General features: G+C 38.4%; 1 pseudogene; it reads right to left on the bottom strand.

Annotated features, from left to right (window-relative positions):
• Positions 1-14271: 14271 nt before the first annotated feature.
• LOC140528079 (thymosin beta-4-like) lies at positions 14272-14586 on the bottom strand (annotated as a pseudogene).
• Positions 14587-15279: the final 693 nt, after the last annotated feature.

Raw genomic sequence — 15279 nt, 5'->3', positions numbered from 1 at the left:
AGTTCTGAGAAGTTTTCTTGTATTATACCTGGCACTACAGCATTCAGGTTTTTTGACTTGTCATGTTCTTTTGAGAGACCTGTAATCCTTAGGTTATCTCTACATATCCTGCCTTTGGGATCAAAATATTTTGTTTAAATAGAGAACATACCTTCTTTTAATGTTACTGCTTTTTGCTCCTCATCTTCTAGCTTGTTCTCCTCAGAATCCACAGGGTCTGGGTGTGGGATGGAGCTCTATTTCACGCCCAGATACACGTCCTGACCCTTTTCCCTTTGTTGTTTGCTCTTCTGTGGTGATCTTTTTCAACACAGCATGGTGCTGAAGTTCTGGCTGTTATAGCCTCAGAAAACTGCTGAAGTTTGGAGCTTGGATCTCTGTGGCGCTAGCAAGAGGGATGAAGGTCCAGGACATGGTGTTGTCTTTTGTTGCAAGCCCATAGGTTGAATGGCAGTCTTGCTGCCAGTAATGTGGTAGGTACTGAGGGAAGGGGTGCTGAGAAAACTCAAATTTGGTGTTAATTTATAAAAACTTTTTGGGGTTCTTGATGTCATAGACCACAGAGATAGCTGAAGTTTCTTGATCTTTGGTGCATAGTTTCTAGTTTGGACAGGTTTCAGAGGTTGTAAGGATCAGAGTCTCATTCCTGGTCCTACTTCTCACCTCCTACCCTGGAGCCTCAGAGATCCAAACTTCAAATGACAGAAATCATCTCAGGCTACAGCGCACCATCATGGAAGTGCTCTGTATTGCTGGGCCAGAGAACTGAGAAACAGAGATAATAGGCCAGGACACCATGTGTGGGAGGCTATGTAGTAGTCCACTACACCTGAGGGAAAGAACCCAGCATCTAGCTGGGGCATGTTTTGTCTTTCAAAAAGTCACTTAGGGCAGAGACCTAGACTGGTGAACTGTGAATTTCCCAGTGCAGAAAGAGGCTGAGGAACTTTGAGATATAGATCCAACCTCCAGGGAAACTACCATCATGGTGGAAAGAATCAGAAAATGAGCAATAGGGAAAAATAAGAGGTATGGGTTAGTAGAAAAATTGAAATTACCCGAGATCTCAGGAGGCAGAAAACTTAAATACCTTGAGCATGAACAGATACATCAACAGGGAAAATATTAACAGCAGAAGAAGCAGAAGCCTCTAGATCTAGCAAATGAGTTTAGGCATCTATGAGTAAATACTGCAAAGCTGAGGAAAATAATTCAATTGATGAGACAGAGGACCTATGGAATTTAGGACAGCATGGAACCACAACATGTTATTTCTGAGTGGCTCAAAAGAGAAGTGAAAATTATGAGGGCAGAATTTATGACCCACACGGCAGACCTAACTGGCAGACTAGAAAAGTTTGAATCTGCAATGGCAAGTCTCATCAAAGAAACAAAAGGGAAGACTTACAACTTGGGATGTAAATATGTAAATGTGAAGTACAACCTAGAAGAAGAGGAGCAAAAGGCAATAACATTAAAAGAAAACACACTTTCTATTCAAGCAAAATGTATTGATCTCAAAGACCAAACATGTAAAGACAACTTAAGGATTATAGGTCTCCCAGAAGAAAATAACAAGTCAAAAAGCCTGAACATTGTAGAGCAAGAAATAATACAAGAAAACTGCCCAGAACATCTGAACTTAGGAAATGAAATGCCAGTTAAAATAATACATATATTGATTCCAGAAAAAAAACCAAACCAAGATTGCAAACTCCAAGACACAAAGTCTTGTGTTGAATTTTGCAATTCAATTCAGAAACAACAAATTTTATAGGAATCAGGAGAAAGACCTTCAAATGTAAAGGAAAGGAAATTCAAATAACACAAGATTACTCTGGACCCACCAGAAAATGCAGGAGAGAATGGAGTGAGTTTGGAAGATCAGTGGTATTTAGGATGCAACCCTAGGTAACATACCCTATAAATGTAAGCTTAACTACAAATGGAAAAAGATGAAATGTTCAGTAATAAAAAGGTGTTCAAGACACTTTTGGAAAGAGAAGGAGATCTGAAGAGATTATTTGCTTTTTGTACATCACAGACAACAGAGATGCAATAGAGGTGAATGAACAGAATAGCCAAGGATAGTAATGGCGATAGAGTGATAGCAGAAACAGCAAGATTTGGTAACTGATTAGATATATGAAATGAGTGAGAGTGAAAAGTGGAGAATGACAGTGAAGTTGAAAATCTGGGGAACTGGTAAGATGCTGGTGCTCTCAACAATAGTAGGGAAGTTTGGGAGGGAAAGGGAGGTTTGGCATGGGAGGTGTATGTGTGTTCTAAATGATTCTAAATCTTCTTTACAATATGATGTAAATATATGTAAAAATATGTTTAATATGAACTTATATGTAGAGCCTATATGAGATTGTACACCATCTTCGAGTGGGTGGAGGGAGAGAAAATTTGGAGCTTAAAATCTTATAAAAGTGCATATTGATAACTTAAATATTTTTTAAAAGAAAAAGAAAAAAGAGAAACATCCTATTGGCAATTGTAATGTTAAAGTAATTTGAAGATCTTCCCTGCCCCTTAATAGGCCAATGTGACCTGCTTTGAGCTTTGGCCCAGCCCATAGCTTGAGTCATGTGGAGCCTATGGTGGGAGGATTTTGCCAAATGGGTGTAGCAGGAAGAGAGAGTGAGGTGGAGCTGAGAGAGAGTGAAACAGAGTTGGGAGAGAGCAGGCAGAGCAGAGCAGAGCAGAGCACCTAGCATGAGTGAGAGAGGGAGTGATTTTACCTAAGAGAGCTTGTTTGTGGCAAGGTCTGACCAAGGGAAGGTTGGGGATGGCGGTCCTCCCTCTATTGGTAATGTGTACAAACTTCCATGTTACCATGGTGGAATTGGCTTTCTGGTATCTGAATAAACATTTTGGTTTTGTCTTTCAGGCAGAAAGTTTATATTTTGCAAAATTACTCTGGAAATATGCCTGTATATCCATAGAGGCTGCTGTGGGGTATAGCACTGGCACTACAGCAACTGACAGTGCAAGACTGGTAAGAGACACTAGGGATAAATATATGTCTGAGCCATGGGCTTAGAAATGATCATTGAATCTATGAGAGCTAATGAGAAAAAAGACAGCCCAGGATAGAGACTTGGAGGACACTCACAATTAGTGGCCATAACATGAATAATGATCCAGCAAAGGATCTTGAGAAGGAATAGTCAGACACAAAGACAAAAAACGAAATAGCAGAATCACAAAAACTCCAGAAAGGAGAGAATATCCAGGAGGAGCAGGTGGTCAACAGTGTAGTATAGCAGAGATCAAAAGAGTTGAAGATTGAGAAAAGTCCATTAGATTTAGCAATTAGGAGATCATTGGCAATTTTAGAGAGAATAATTTCTTTTGAATAATGAGGTTGGAAACCAGATTGCATGAGGTTTAGAAGCAAGTAAGAGAAGAGGAAGTGAAAACAATGGGTATAGGTGACTTTTTCAAGGAATTTAGATGTAAAAGGGAAGAGAAATGTAGGATCATAGCTAACAAGGATGATATATGCTCAAGAGGAAGTTGTTTTTGTTTTTTTTTAATCCTATAGATATATTTGTAGGTAGCAGGGAAGGACACAAGGAAACACTGGAGTATAACAGGGCACTGTCCAATGGGGACTCAGTCTTTGAAATCTATTCAGTTCTCTCCCTGCTGTATATTCAGAGCTTGCTTCCAGAAATGTGTCATGATACATAATGAAGAGCCTTGCTCTCCAATTCAAAGCATGTGCAAGTATGCTATGACTGTTTCCTGTCTTGTACTGGATGGTGAAGAAAAGACTTATAATTGGCTGCTGAATGCAAATTGAATGTACATAGAAAAGGTTGCCAAAGAGTAACTTGACCTCTGACTCTCTCTCCCCTGGTTGCAAGTGAAGCAAGAATTACTTTAAGCCTCCAGGTGGGAAGAAAGGTAATGGACCCTAAAACTACCCAAAAGGCAGAGGTGGCATTTATGAACTCTGAATTTACTCTCACAAGCCTCTCATATACAAGCAGGTTGGGTCACTGGGATTCTTTTACTGCTTTTACTGCTATGATCTTGATCAAAACCAGTGGATTCCCTCTAATATCAATTACCTGAACATAAACTGATAGTACCAGTTAGCATCTCTAGTATCCTTTAGACAGTTGCTATCTCCTTGATGAGCAACTAGGTGACATAGTGGAGAGTGTACAGGACCAGGAATCAGGAAGGCCTGAGTTCAAATGTGGCCTCAGACACTAGCTGTGTAATCCTGGGTAAGTTACTTAATCCACTACACCCTATTTGCCTCAGTTTCCTCATCTGTAAAATGAGATGGAGAAGAGAATGGCAAATTACTTCAGTATCTTTGCTAAGGACCCCCCCCCCCCCCAAAATGGGATCATAAAGAGTCAGGCAACTAAAAAACAACTAAACAAAAAAAGTGGGCAGCAAATCACAGAACATCTGCACCTGCTTGGAGTCCAGGGCTCTCTGTTATATGCCATTATGCATTTTTAGCAACAGGCTCAGAAGCCTCCCTGAGGACATGCATTGGGTAGAGAACACTGTGCATGCTTTAAGAACTAGGGTACTACTGGTCATTCTCCCTCTTTAAAAATGAGAGAGACAGAGAGAGACAGAGACAGAGACAGAAAGAGAAACAGAGAGAGAGACAGAGACAGAGAGAGACAGAGACAGAGAGAGAAGGATAGTAGGAACAATCTGCTAGAGAAGATGGGAAAGGATCTTAATAAGTATGCTAAAGACAATGATGAGACAACATGCAAAAACTGCAGCTAAATCAGTCCTCAGAGGAAATTTTATATCCCTAAAAACATATATTAAAAATAGAAAAAGAATGAGTAAACACATTGAATATGGAACTTTAAAATTAGAAAATGAAATAAACCTAAAATAAGCACAGAAGATGGAATCTTGAAAATCAGAGGAAAAATAAATTCGAAACCCAAAAGGCTGTGGAACAGGTAAACAAAAGCATAAGCAATTATTTGGAAGGAAGGAAAAACTAACCCAATGAATAAATCTTTAGCCAACTAGATTAAAAGAAGAAGGAAAATAAAATTAATCAAATAAAAATGAATAATGCAATGTTATAGCAAAGGAATAAAAGATCAAAACCCATTACATAGTTACATGCCAAGAAAATAGAATTTTTAAAAAAATAGATTACCTTTAAAAATATAAAATGTCCAAATTAATGAAACACTAAATAGAGATTTTTAAGGAACCTAATATCAGAAAAGGAAATTTAACTAGTTTTAAGGAAACAGCAAAGGGGAAAGCCTCTTATCCACAAGCAGGTTGGATCATGGGATTCTTTCACTGCTATGATCTTGAGCCCTCAAAGCCAGTGTATTCTTTCTAATATCAATTACCCCATCATAAATTGATAGTACCAGTTAATATCTCTCCAGTATCCTTTAGAGAGTTGCCATCTCCTTGATGGGCAACTAGGTGACACAGTGGAAAGTATGCAGGGTCAGGAATCAGGAAGACCTGAGTTCAAATCAGACCTCAGGCACTAAGTAGGTAACCCTGGGCCTGGTGCAGATGGCTTTACAGGAGAATTTTAACAAACTATATCCATATCTATTTTTCATCTATCTATTTATTTTGATACTGGGTTTCCCTATCTTACCCATGCTAATGAACATTAAATCTTTGGCCTTCTCTGTTTCTTATTTGTGCCTGTTCCCAAGCAGCCTTCTACTCTTGAGGGGCTCACAGTATTGGTACTGCACTTAGTGTAAACACCTTAGTCCTACTGCAGCTTAGAACTCCTGAACTCAAATGATCCACCAGCAGCAGAAATCATAAACATGTGCTACCAAACTTGGCTCAGACTTTTAAAGAACAGTTATTTCCTGTACTGCATATATTAGTCTCAAACATTGAGAAAGACATTCCAAAGAAAAGATATTAATGCTATACTACTCTGCATTTGAGGCACAAGTCTGACAGAGACAATCCTTATTAATGTAACAATAACCTAATCATACCAAAGCATTTCTAGCCCAGAGAGAAAGAGATGTCCAAACTAGCAGAGTTCTTTTCTCTACCCTCCCTTTCCCCATAAGCCCTTGGACATGACTGTATCTCTAGATGCTTTGAAGTAACATTTATAGGAATGTTGAACAAGGAAAAGGTTATAAAATGTTAAAATACAGTTTTGCGTCAACCTTTCAAAACAGAAGTCACTACTTAGTTCCTTCCTGTACTTCCGAGGAACTAAAAATAACCCTGCCTTGGTGGATCAGCCTCATCCTTTGGAAACAAAAAAGGTTCAATCACTGTCATTGCTTCAGGAGATGGGATGAGAGGACACTTTCCATAGATGAAGTTCAATAGTTTCAGGGGGTGGGAAAGGTGATGACAACAAGAAAAATTTTGTTGTTGTTGTTGGAAACTTAGTTTCCATTCTCAATACATTTCTTCAAGAAAGACCTTTTGTTTTTTTACCGAACTCACATTTCTAAGGAAAAGGGGGAGTCTAGAAAGAGTTGGATTTTTTTTTACCAGAGAAAATATTATTTTTTAATATTTTCAGTTTTACTAAAATGAAGTCTGTTAGTTTATTGTTCAGTCATGTTTGACTCTTCGTGACCTTTTTTGGCAGGGATACTGGAGTGGTTTGCCCTTTCCATCTCCAGCTCATTTTACAGTTGATGAAATTGAGGCAAACAAAGTGAAGTGACGTGCCCAGGGCCACACAGCTAGTAAATATCTGAGACTGGATTTGAACTCAGGAAGATGAGCCTTGCTGATATGGGGCCTGGCATATCACCCACTGTGCCACCTAGCTGTCCAAATGTGTGCTGTTAATATACTTCCAAATTCCCCATTTTATATTTCTTAACCAGTTATTTGAGACATAATCTATATTTTAAATTGTAAGATCTCAATTTTGTATCTGCTAATCAGTAGCAAGATATGTTATTCTAGTTCAGGGGTATCAAACAGAAAGGTGGGCCACTAATCCAAACATAAAGACTCCTGTGGGCTGTTTATTGACTTAGTTTTAAAATTTAATATTATCTTTGTTTTATTATACTTTCATTTATGTTGTTAAATATTTCCCAACTACATTTAAATCTCATTTGGGTCATATTCAGAAATGTTGTGGACCACCTGCAGCTCATGAGTCATATGTTTCATGACTTTGCTCTAATTCATCTGAAATATAAAGTTCTCTGTGTTTTGCTTTGATACAGGGAATGCAGGGAAACAATGAGATGAAAGATAATATTTTAAAGTTATGCCAGTATGTCAAGTGATATAATAGGACTGGTGCATTGCCTTGAGTTGGGGTACAGAAATGTAGTCGAGTATAGACAAGTCAAATATACTTGAGTCTCCAGCCAGGCCTTTAATCTCTGAGTATTAAGTAGCCCAGAGTCTCTGCCACTTAACAAAGCTACATGGGATCAAGGTCATCCAATTTAAAGGCAATTGGAACTTCATTCTGCTGGTCACATATCCAGGAGATATACTAATCCCTTTAACCATATATCACAGAATAGATATTTTAAGTCTATATAATGATTCTTCTGCTATAGCTACTACTCTCATCTGGAGGTTATATTTGGTATTTATTTGTTCAATTCTATAAGTTTTTATCAAATACTGTAACTATATCCTCATTATATAGTATTGAGGATATATCTTTATATCTATATCCTCACTAAATATTTGTGCACACTGCATCTGATTGGTTGTAAAGGCTAGAAAGTCTATCAATTTCTTATTCCATACCAAATGTCTGACATTATGCCAGGAGCACTCAACTGTGAACCCACCAGGCTCTTGGGGTGGTTTGAGCTCATACATATCCTGATGGATTTCTTAATCCAACATGCATTCCTCCCAGGGTCCCTGATTAGGTCTCAGACTCCCTTATAGACATATAGGCAAGGAAAGTATGCCACTATGAGTGGCTACTACACTCCCAGCCTTAGGATCTCCAGGCATAACTCGATGGCCATAGGTCAGAAGGGCTTCTTGATTCTTTGAACTGTCAGGTCAACATTGATGAGTAATACTATATATGGCACCCAATTGGCCATTCAAGAATATCCAGAACATCAAGAATATCATAATACTCATGAGTATTACTCTGATGTACTAGATTGTCTTAATCTGTTAAACAATTTCAGTCACTGATGGAGAGAGGAGAGCTCAAGTGGTTGCCTAGTACAAGTTCCACAGTGATTAGAGCTCTCCTAACTCACCTGAAACTGATTTAATAGGCATCTGTTATGAGGAAAGTGATTTTTCTAATTCTAACAAACAATTGTCTCATTCTAGGACTTTATGTGTCTTCCAGATTGAAAATGCAGTATAGGCTTTATCACAAAAGTATCTAATTAAATCTCATTTACTTCCCCTAGGAAGTAAGGACACTCAGACCAAGTCTCTAATTTGTGTCAATTAGACAGCTGTTGTCTTGGAGTAGGAAGTCTATCCAAAAATAGCATTGTTAAAAGAATGTATCATTTTATAATCCCTGGCATCACAATAGAACTATATACCTTGTTTCCCAATTTTTAATTCTGAAATAAATAGCAGCTTGGTCAGTCTCAGACCACCAATGCTATGAATCATGACTATATCTAACAAAAATCAGCGACCTTAATATAAAGAATATTACAGTTATCAATGATGACAGTTTATACCTTAGTCATTAAAGATACTTTGAACACCAGAATGAACACTTTAAGAGACACCTAAAAGAAAATATTTGTGGCCACTGAGATAAGAAGAATCAGGAATAAAATATTAAGTACCACTAGCTGTTTCATACAATACATCTCATATTTCCAGCTGAACTTTTCACAGGTCCTTCCAGACAGGTGTTCATCAGGAATAAATGACATTCTTTTGTCCTGGAGATGATGAACATCCCAAGATAAAGTCTCTGGATCAGAATTGCATGTCATCTTTTAAACAGGAAAGATGTTACAAGTATAGTCATTTTGTGACAATCCAGATAAGCAAAAGTTCATTTACAATGGAATACATGAACTCTGTACTGGATCTCCTGGATTTCAGCAGTCTTCAAAAGTCTCAGCAATTTCCCTGTGACTGCTTTGAAGTCTACTTTAGCAGTACGGTAAATATCAATTCAACCTTAAAACATTTGTAATGGGTGTCTGGATCATGACCAGGTCTCCTGAGATGGTGTCTCTCCACATAGAAGATGCTAGGGAGCTCCTGGGAGAATCGATGACATATGAGGGAAGTGCTTTAGAGAGACAAACAGTGGTATATGCATAGACATTCTGTAACTGGTTCCAATTGGCTAACTAGATGTTAAAGAGAAGGCTTGTTGACTGGCTGTGGAAACTTTCAAAAGTGCCTGTCAGCCTCAGTTATGGTCTGATGGCCAAGTGCTCTTGGGGGAACTTGGCTACTGATGAAGGGAGTGGAACATGCAACCTTATGAGTTTGAAAGGTCCAGAAGGCTCTTCAGCATTCTAGTGTTCCAGAGTTTGGGTTTTTTAGCCAACCCAGCACAGGTATGAAGAGAGTGGCACCTTCCTCAGCTCTCATTGTCTCAGAGTCCAGGTTTTGCAACCAGCGATATGGATACCCTGAGGAGCAAGGAGGAATCTTCAAGAGTGATCCTCAAAATTCCAGCCCAGTGGTAGGTGGCTTGTCTGTTAGCAGGCTTGTCTGATAGTCACGCCACAATTGGTTATGAACTTCGTGGGACTGATGTTATGTAAGAATTGAGCTAAATTTTGAAACTACTTCCTCAGGAAACAAGGTGGTCTAGGATAGAGTAGAGGGCAAATTGGATAGAGTGCTGGGCTGGAAGTCTGGAAGACCTGAGTCCAAATCTAACTTCAGATATTTACCAGCTGTGTGACCCTGGGCAAGTCACTTAACCCTGTATACCTCAGTTTCCTCATCTATAAAATGATCTGGAGAAGGAAATGGCAAGCTACTCCAGTGTCTTTGCCAAGAAAACCCCAAACAGGGCCAGAAGAGTTTAAACAACTATTGTGGGGGAGGAGGATGTTTGTATACTTACTCTTGTTATGTGGAGTGAATATCCCTTTGTAAATGCTAACTGATGTTAAGTGATTAAATAGTACTAGGGTGCTAGTTATTAGTCTCTCAAAATGGAGGAAATACAATGTTTGGGGGCTCAAGTCAATGGCAGTAGAGAAATAAACTACCCATAAACCCTTAAAGGTACCCCAGATCCTTGGGGAAAGATGTTAACTAGCTTGGCCCTGAGAAAGATAAAAGAACACAGTCATCATTATAGATCTAGTCATTTGAATAAAATCAGTTTGTATAATAAGAAAAGATAAAAAACTCCATCAAGGATTCTGCTTTGTCTTAATAGCTGGCAATTATATAGCTTTAAGGTTGGCAACATGCCTGATGCTCAAAACAGCCTTGTAGAGTGGATGTGATTTGGGGTAACATTATTATCCACATTTCACAAATAAGGAAATTGAAGAAGTTTGCAGTTAAGAGACTTGACCAGAGTTATATGGCTCAAATCCAGCCAGATTTGAATCAGTCTTCCTGATTCCAAGTCCAAAACTATTCACTTTATCGTTTCTCTGTCTTTTGTCTCAGTCAGGTTTCCCAATATTATGTGCCTGGAATAAGAAGCAGGTACGATAACATCACTGAGCTCTTAGAGAAAATTTTCTATCATTTTTTTCCTTTAGATTGTAGTAACAATACCAATTAGTAACAATGAACACGATAAATTCTCCCCTTTTCTCAAGTGTATCAGGCCAAGCACTGGAGCAAAGTAAGGGTTTGTAGAAGCTTCTTCTAGACTGGCTAACAGAATCCGAAGAAAGTAAAAGTAAGTCCTCAGTGTTCTGATTAGTAAAAAAGAAAAAAAAAGTTAGAGATCTTGGCTCTGGAGACATCCTCGCTCAAACTTTATTCTAAATTGCCTAGTTGTAAAAAATAAAATTAAAAGCAAAAAATTAAAATTGCCCAGCTGTCCTCAGGAATCTTGGATTGTTCTTCGGAAAAATCTCTTTGCAGGCTTCATGCAAACTATAAAACAAAGATGCCAGAACTTGTTCATGGCCTGGATTTCCCCAAATTAACTTTAGGAAAAAAAAAACTCTTCTTTACTATTTTCGTGGTTCAGGTTTACATTGGCATCTGTCTGGAACTATAATCCCCAATCACCCAAATTCATTTGTATACCCACTCTTAATTAAGATGGAGATTATTTGAATAGGCTATGAGAATATGATTTGGATTTCTAAGGAACAATGGTCAAATTTACCATTTAAACTCAACATAAACAGACTATTTCACATTTAGATTACTTCTAAAAAACTACTTGCAGAAGTTTATTACTTTCGAATAATGCATTCTGATAGCATTTCCAACTTCTTGATGTCTACTCTATTGTACCAGATTAAAATTAACTTTGACAAACTAGGGACATATACATTTGAATACCTGGGACAGTTATTAAATCAGGGGGAAAGCACTCTGTCATCCAGGGGAAAAAAGTCTCAGGCTTTGTAATATTTCCAGTTCATAAATCACTCATAACGTTCAAATCAAAGGGGATCTTACTTCCTAACGATACAAATGCATTATACTTTAGGCATCGTTCCAAAATCAACAGGGCTTCTATAAAATAATTTCCAAAATTACTCTGCAAGAAACCTGGACTTAAAACACTGACACAAAACAAAACTTACTGCCAGCCTAATAACAATCCATCTGAATGCATCTACAAATTGGCTACACAAAAGAAAAAAAGGGGGGAAAAGCCATTCTATTCTTCAATGAATATTGGCATTCTATACTTATTGCATTAAAAAACCGGTATAGAGAAGTATCACTTTTGTTATCACAGGTACAAACGAGTGGCTTGAGCAGTTGATATACTGGACCCAGAACAATCACCTTAGAAATTAATTAATCTCTCAACTAAATTATCAAACCCAGTACAAATATACATTTTAAATTGCTAAATAATAAGTGTAACATGTATGTCCTGGCCCTCTTTCCCAGAGCCAAGCAGGCTACATCTTCCCAAGAGGATACCAAAAGTGGAGGTGTCAAACTTGAGACCTCCCACTAGCAAGAGGCCTGCAAAACTCAGGGATTATAGTCCCACAAGATTAAAATGTAATTGCAAAATATTTAGCAAAAAATAAAAGTAACATACCACAATTTTTGTTTTTCAGTTGTACCCAATCCCCTTTTGAGGTTTTCTTGGCCAAGCTACTGGAGTAGTTTGTCATTTCCTTCTCCACTTCATTTTTACGAGGAAACTGAGGCAAAGAAAGTTAAATGACTTGCCCAGTGTCATATAGCTAGTAAATGTCTGAGTTCCTGTCACCTAGCTGCCCCTAAATACCATATGCATAATGTTAATTTGTGGTTTTCTATGTCAATATGCAGCTCTCAAGGATCCCTTTCTACAATTTGAGTTTGATCCCACTGTTTTAAAACACTGATGGATTTGGGTATCTTTTAAGTACTGTCATTGGTTCAAGATAGCACTGGCTATATTTCTTTCTCCTGCCCCCACCATAGTTAGGAGCTTGTAACTACTAGCACATTAGTTCTATTTAGTCACTTGATATAAATTAGCTTCTGCTTTAAAGGTAAAAGAAAATACCAAGGTCATCCACTTCATCCTAGGCCATCACCAATTGTCTTGATTTTTTTGTCCTGCCACTAGATTTTGATGACTCTGGAAGAGAGAGTGAGGCTGATAACTTTGTGCAACTCTGCCTCTTTCAAATCCGATTCAAGTGTAAGTCAAGATATCACACATGATGTCCAAAGTGAAGGACCATCACCACAACCCACATCACCACCACCACCAATAGCTAGAACAAGGTATGGAACATTTCCCCAACACCTCAGTGGCATAATCTCTCCAACATCCCCTGGGAAGGGTTAGCTCAATCCATAATATTGGCCCCAGCAAGTTCATGTTCAGATGCTGCATGACTAGGGCTCTATTCTCCTTAGGAGATTAACGAATGCTACATTGGTTGTAAAACTTAGCCTACATTCCAGCTCCCAGATTACAGGCCATTTCTCATTTTGCCCATATAAAACATTTCCAAGTTGGTTTGTTATTTAACAGCTTTTCACTGTGCAATTCAATTCCGTCAAATCATTCAGAAACTCAAAATGGTCAGGTAAATCATTCTTAAAACGAAAATTTTGCCCCTTTTCCCTCCCTCAAAGTACTTTTCTCAGCTTTTTATGAGGAAACTCCTATGTTCAAGGGGATTTAAACAAGTATCTTTCTTTCCAAGCTGAGAAAAAAGTTAAGAGAATAGTGTCTTCAAGGTACTAGATAAGACTAATCTGAGGAAGTTTCATTTTTTTCTGCAAAACCAGTTTTTCTCCTTTGTTCTTGGAGTCACCGGTGATAAACTTTTACTGTCTTTACAAGTCTGAGTCAAAGAGCAAACTGCAAAGGAAAGATGTAGGTCTTTATTTTTTTGAGTCGGGCGTCAGAAAAAAGGGATTTTCTTTTATCTCCCCAAATTGACCATGGTATCTAGCAGCAGAACTATTCACCCAGAGGAAGATACATCATCAAGCAGCTAGAGAATCAGTCTGAGAGAGTTTGAGGCACGTGGGGGAGCCTAGACAGCCCAACACAGAGACAGAGAGGCCATCACTTGAACCTGGAGGCCACTTCACTGGCAGTAGAGAGGAGAACTAGCTGTGGACAGGAGAGAGCTCATCTAAGAATGGAGGTTTGGAAGGGTTCTACTAGCCAAGGAAGGACTGGGAGGCCTGCAGTAGCGGAGTGGGAAGTAGCCTTAGGCACATGCTGTCTACATGTATCTATGCTTCTATACTTCACCACTATTCTTTCTTGGTGCTGGTTGATGTTTTGTATCAGTGCTTCAGGCCTATGACCGAACTGTTTTGTAGCTACTCTTTCATTATGTTATTTTCATAACTGTTTGTTGTTCAGTTGTTTCCAACGCTTTGGTTTGGTTTGGTTTGGTTTTAGGTTTTAAAAATTTTTATTTGCATATTTAAAAAATTGTGCATTCCAATAATTAAAATCATTTGAACAAAAAAAAACCTGGCACTCTGATTAACTGCATTTTATAGCTTGCCAGGACTTTGGTACAGCTTTGCATTTTACTGTTAACTAGATTTACTATAGTCCCACCTGGGTTCTTCTTTTCACCAACATGCAAGCTCTTTTTCAAAAAAATTTTTTTAGTGCCACCACTACCCTAACTAGCCAGGACAGGCAGATGGAAAGAGGCAGCCGACTTGGCCTTCATTCAGTTCAATGTCAGTAGTTCTTTATTCTTTTGATGTTGAAAGGGACAGCACAGTCATTTAAACTTTATCCAACCTCTTTGCATCTTACAAAGTTAAACAGCTAAAAGGAGTAAAATTAAGAAGGCAATGCTTGTGGAATGTACAGTGCATATTGGCAGGGCAGATTTCATTACGATTCACCCGCTTGCTTCTCCTGTTCAGTTGTTTCGTTTGAAGGCAGTGGGTTTTTCTCTTGCGTTTCTGTCTTCTTCAATTTAGACTTATCGAATTTCTGAATCTCAGCATGTCTGGTTTGTCAGACATTTTTACAGATTGAGTAGTGATGGACAGGGCACACGAGTAAGTCAGATCTCTGAGGTGGCAGCTCTGAACTGTCTGTTTCCAACTCTTTGTGACCCCTATTTGGGGTTTTCTTGGCCAAAATACGGGAGTGGTTTGCCATTTCCTTCTCCAGCTCATTTTACAGATAAGGAAGCTGAGGCAGATGGTGGGAGGGGGCTTTATGATAAGCTAATTATATCAGATGGTTTACTGATGACAATAAGCATACTAGTGGGGGCAGACACACAGATAATAAATTGGAAGCTAAGAGTAATCAGTAATCCAATCTGCATTAACTCCCCCCCTCCCCCCAGAGTACTTCAAAGAGATTGCTACACAAAAATTAAGAATTAAGACAGTGTCCTGGTGTAAAGTTCTCCCTAGGATCAAGACTAAATCAGTCTTCCTTGAATAGAAGGTAATCAATTTCAGAGAGCAACTTTAATTCCCTATAATAAATCATTAGATAATTTGTCTTACTTCTGGTAACAAAGCTAGAAACTAGAATGTCTTTGTGTTTAATCCAATTAAGAAAGCTATTCCTTTTTTGTTGTTGTTGAGTTCTATCTAACTCTCTGTGACCTATTCAAGGTTTTCTTGACAAAGTTAGTGGAATGGTTTGCCATTTCCTTCTCCAGTTCATTTTACAGATGAGGAAACTGAGGCAAACAGGATAAAGTGACTTGCCCA

Source organism: Notamacropus eugenii, chromosome 2, assembly GCF_028372415.1.
Source record: "Notamacropus eugenii isolate mMacEug1 chromosome 2, mMacEug1.pri_v2, whole genome shotgun sequence".
In the NCBI taxonomy this organism is placed as follows: domain Eukaryota; kingdom Metazoa; phylum Chordata; class Mammalia; order Diprotodontia; family Macropodidae; genus Notamacropus; species Notamacropus eugenii.
The sequence above is the reverse complement of the archived record's forward strand: the minus strand, read 5'-3'. Positions and strand labels throughout refer to the sequence as shown.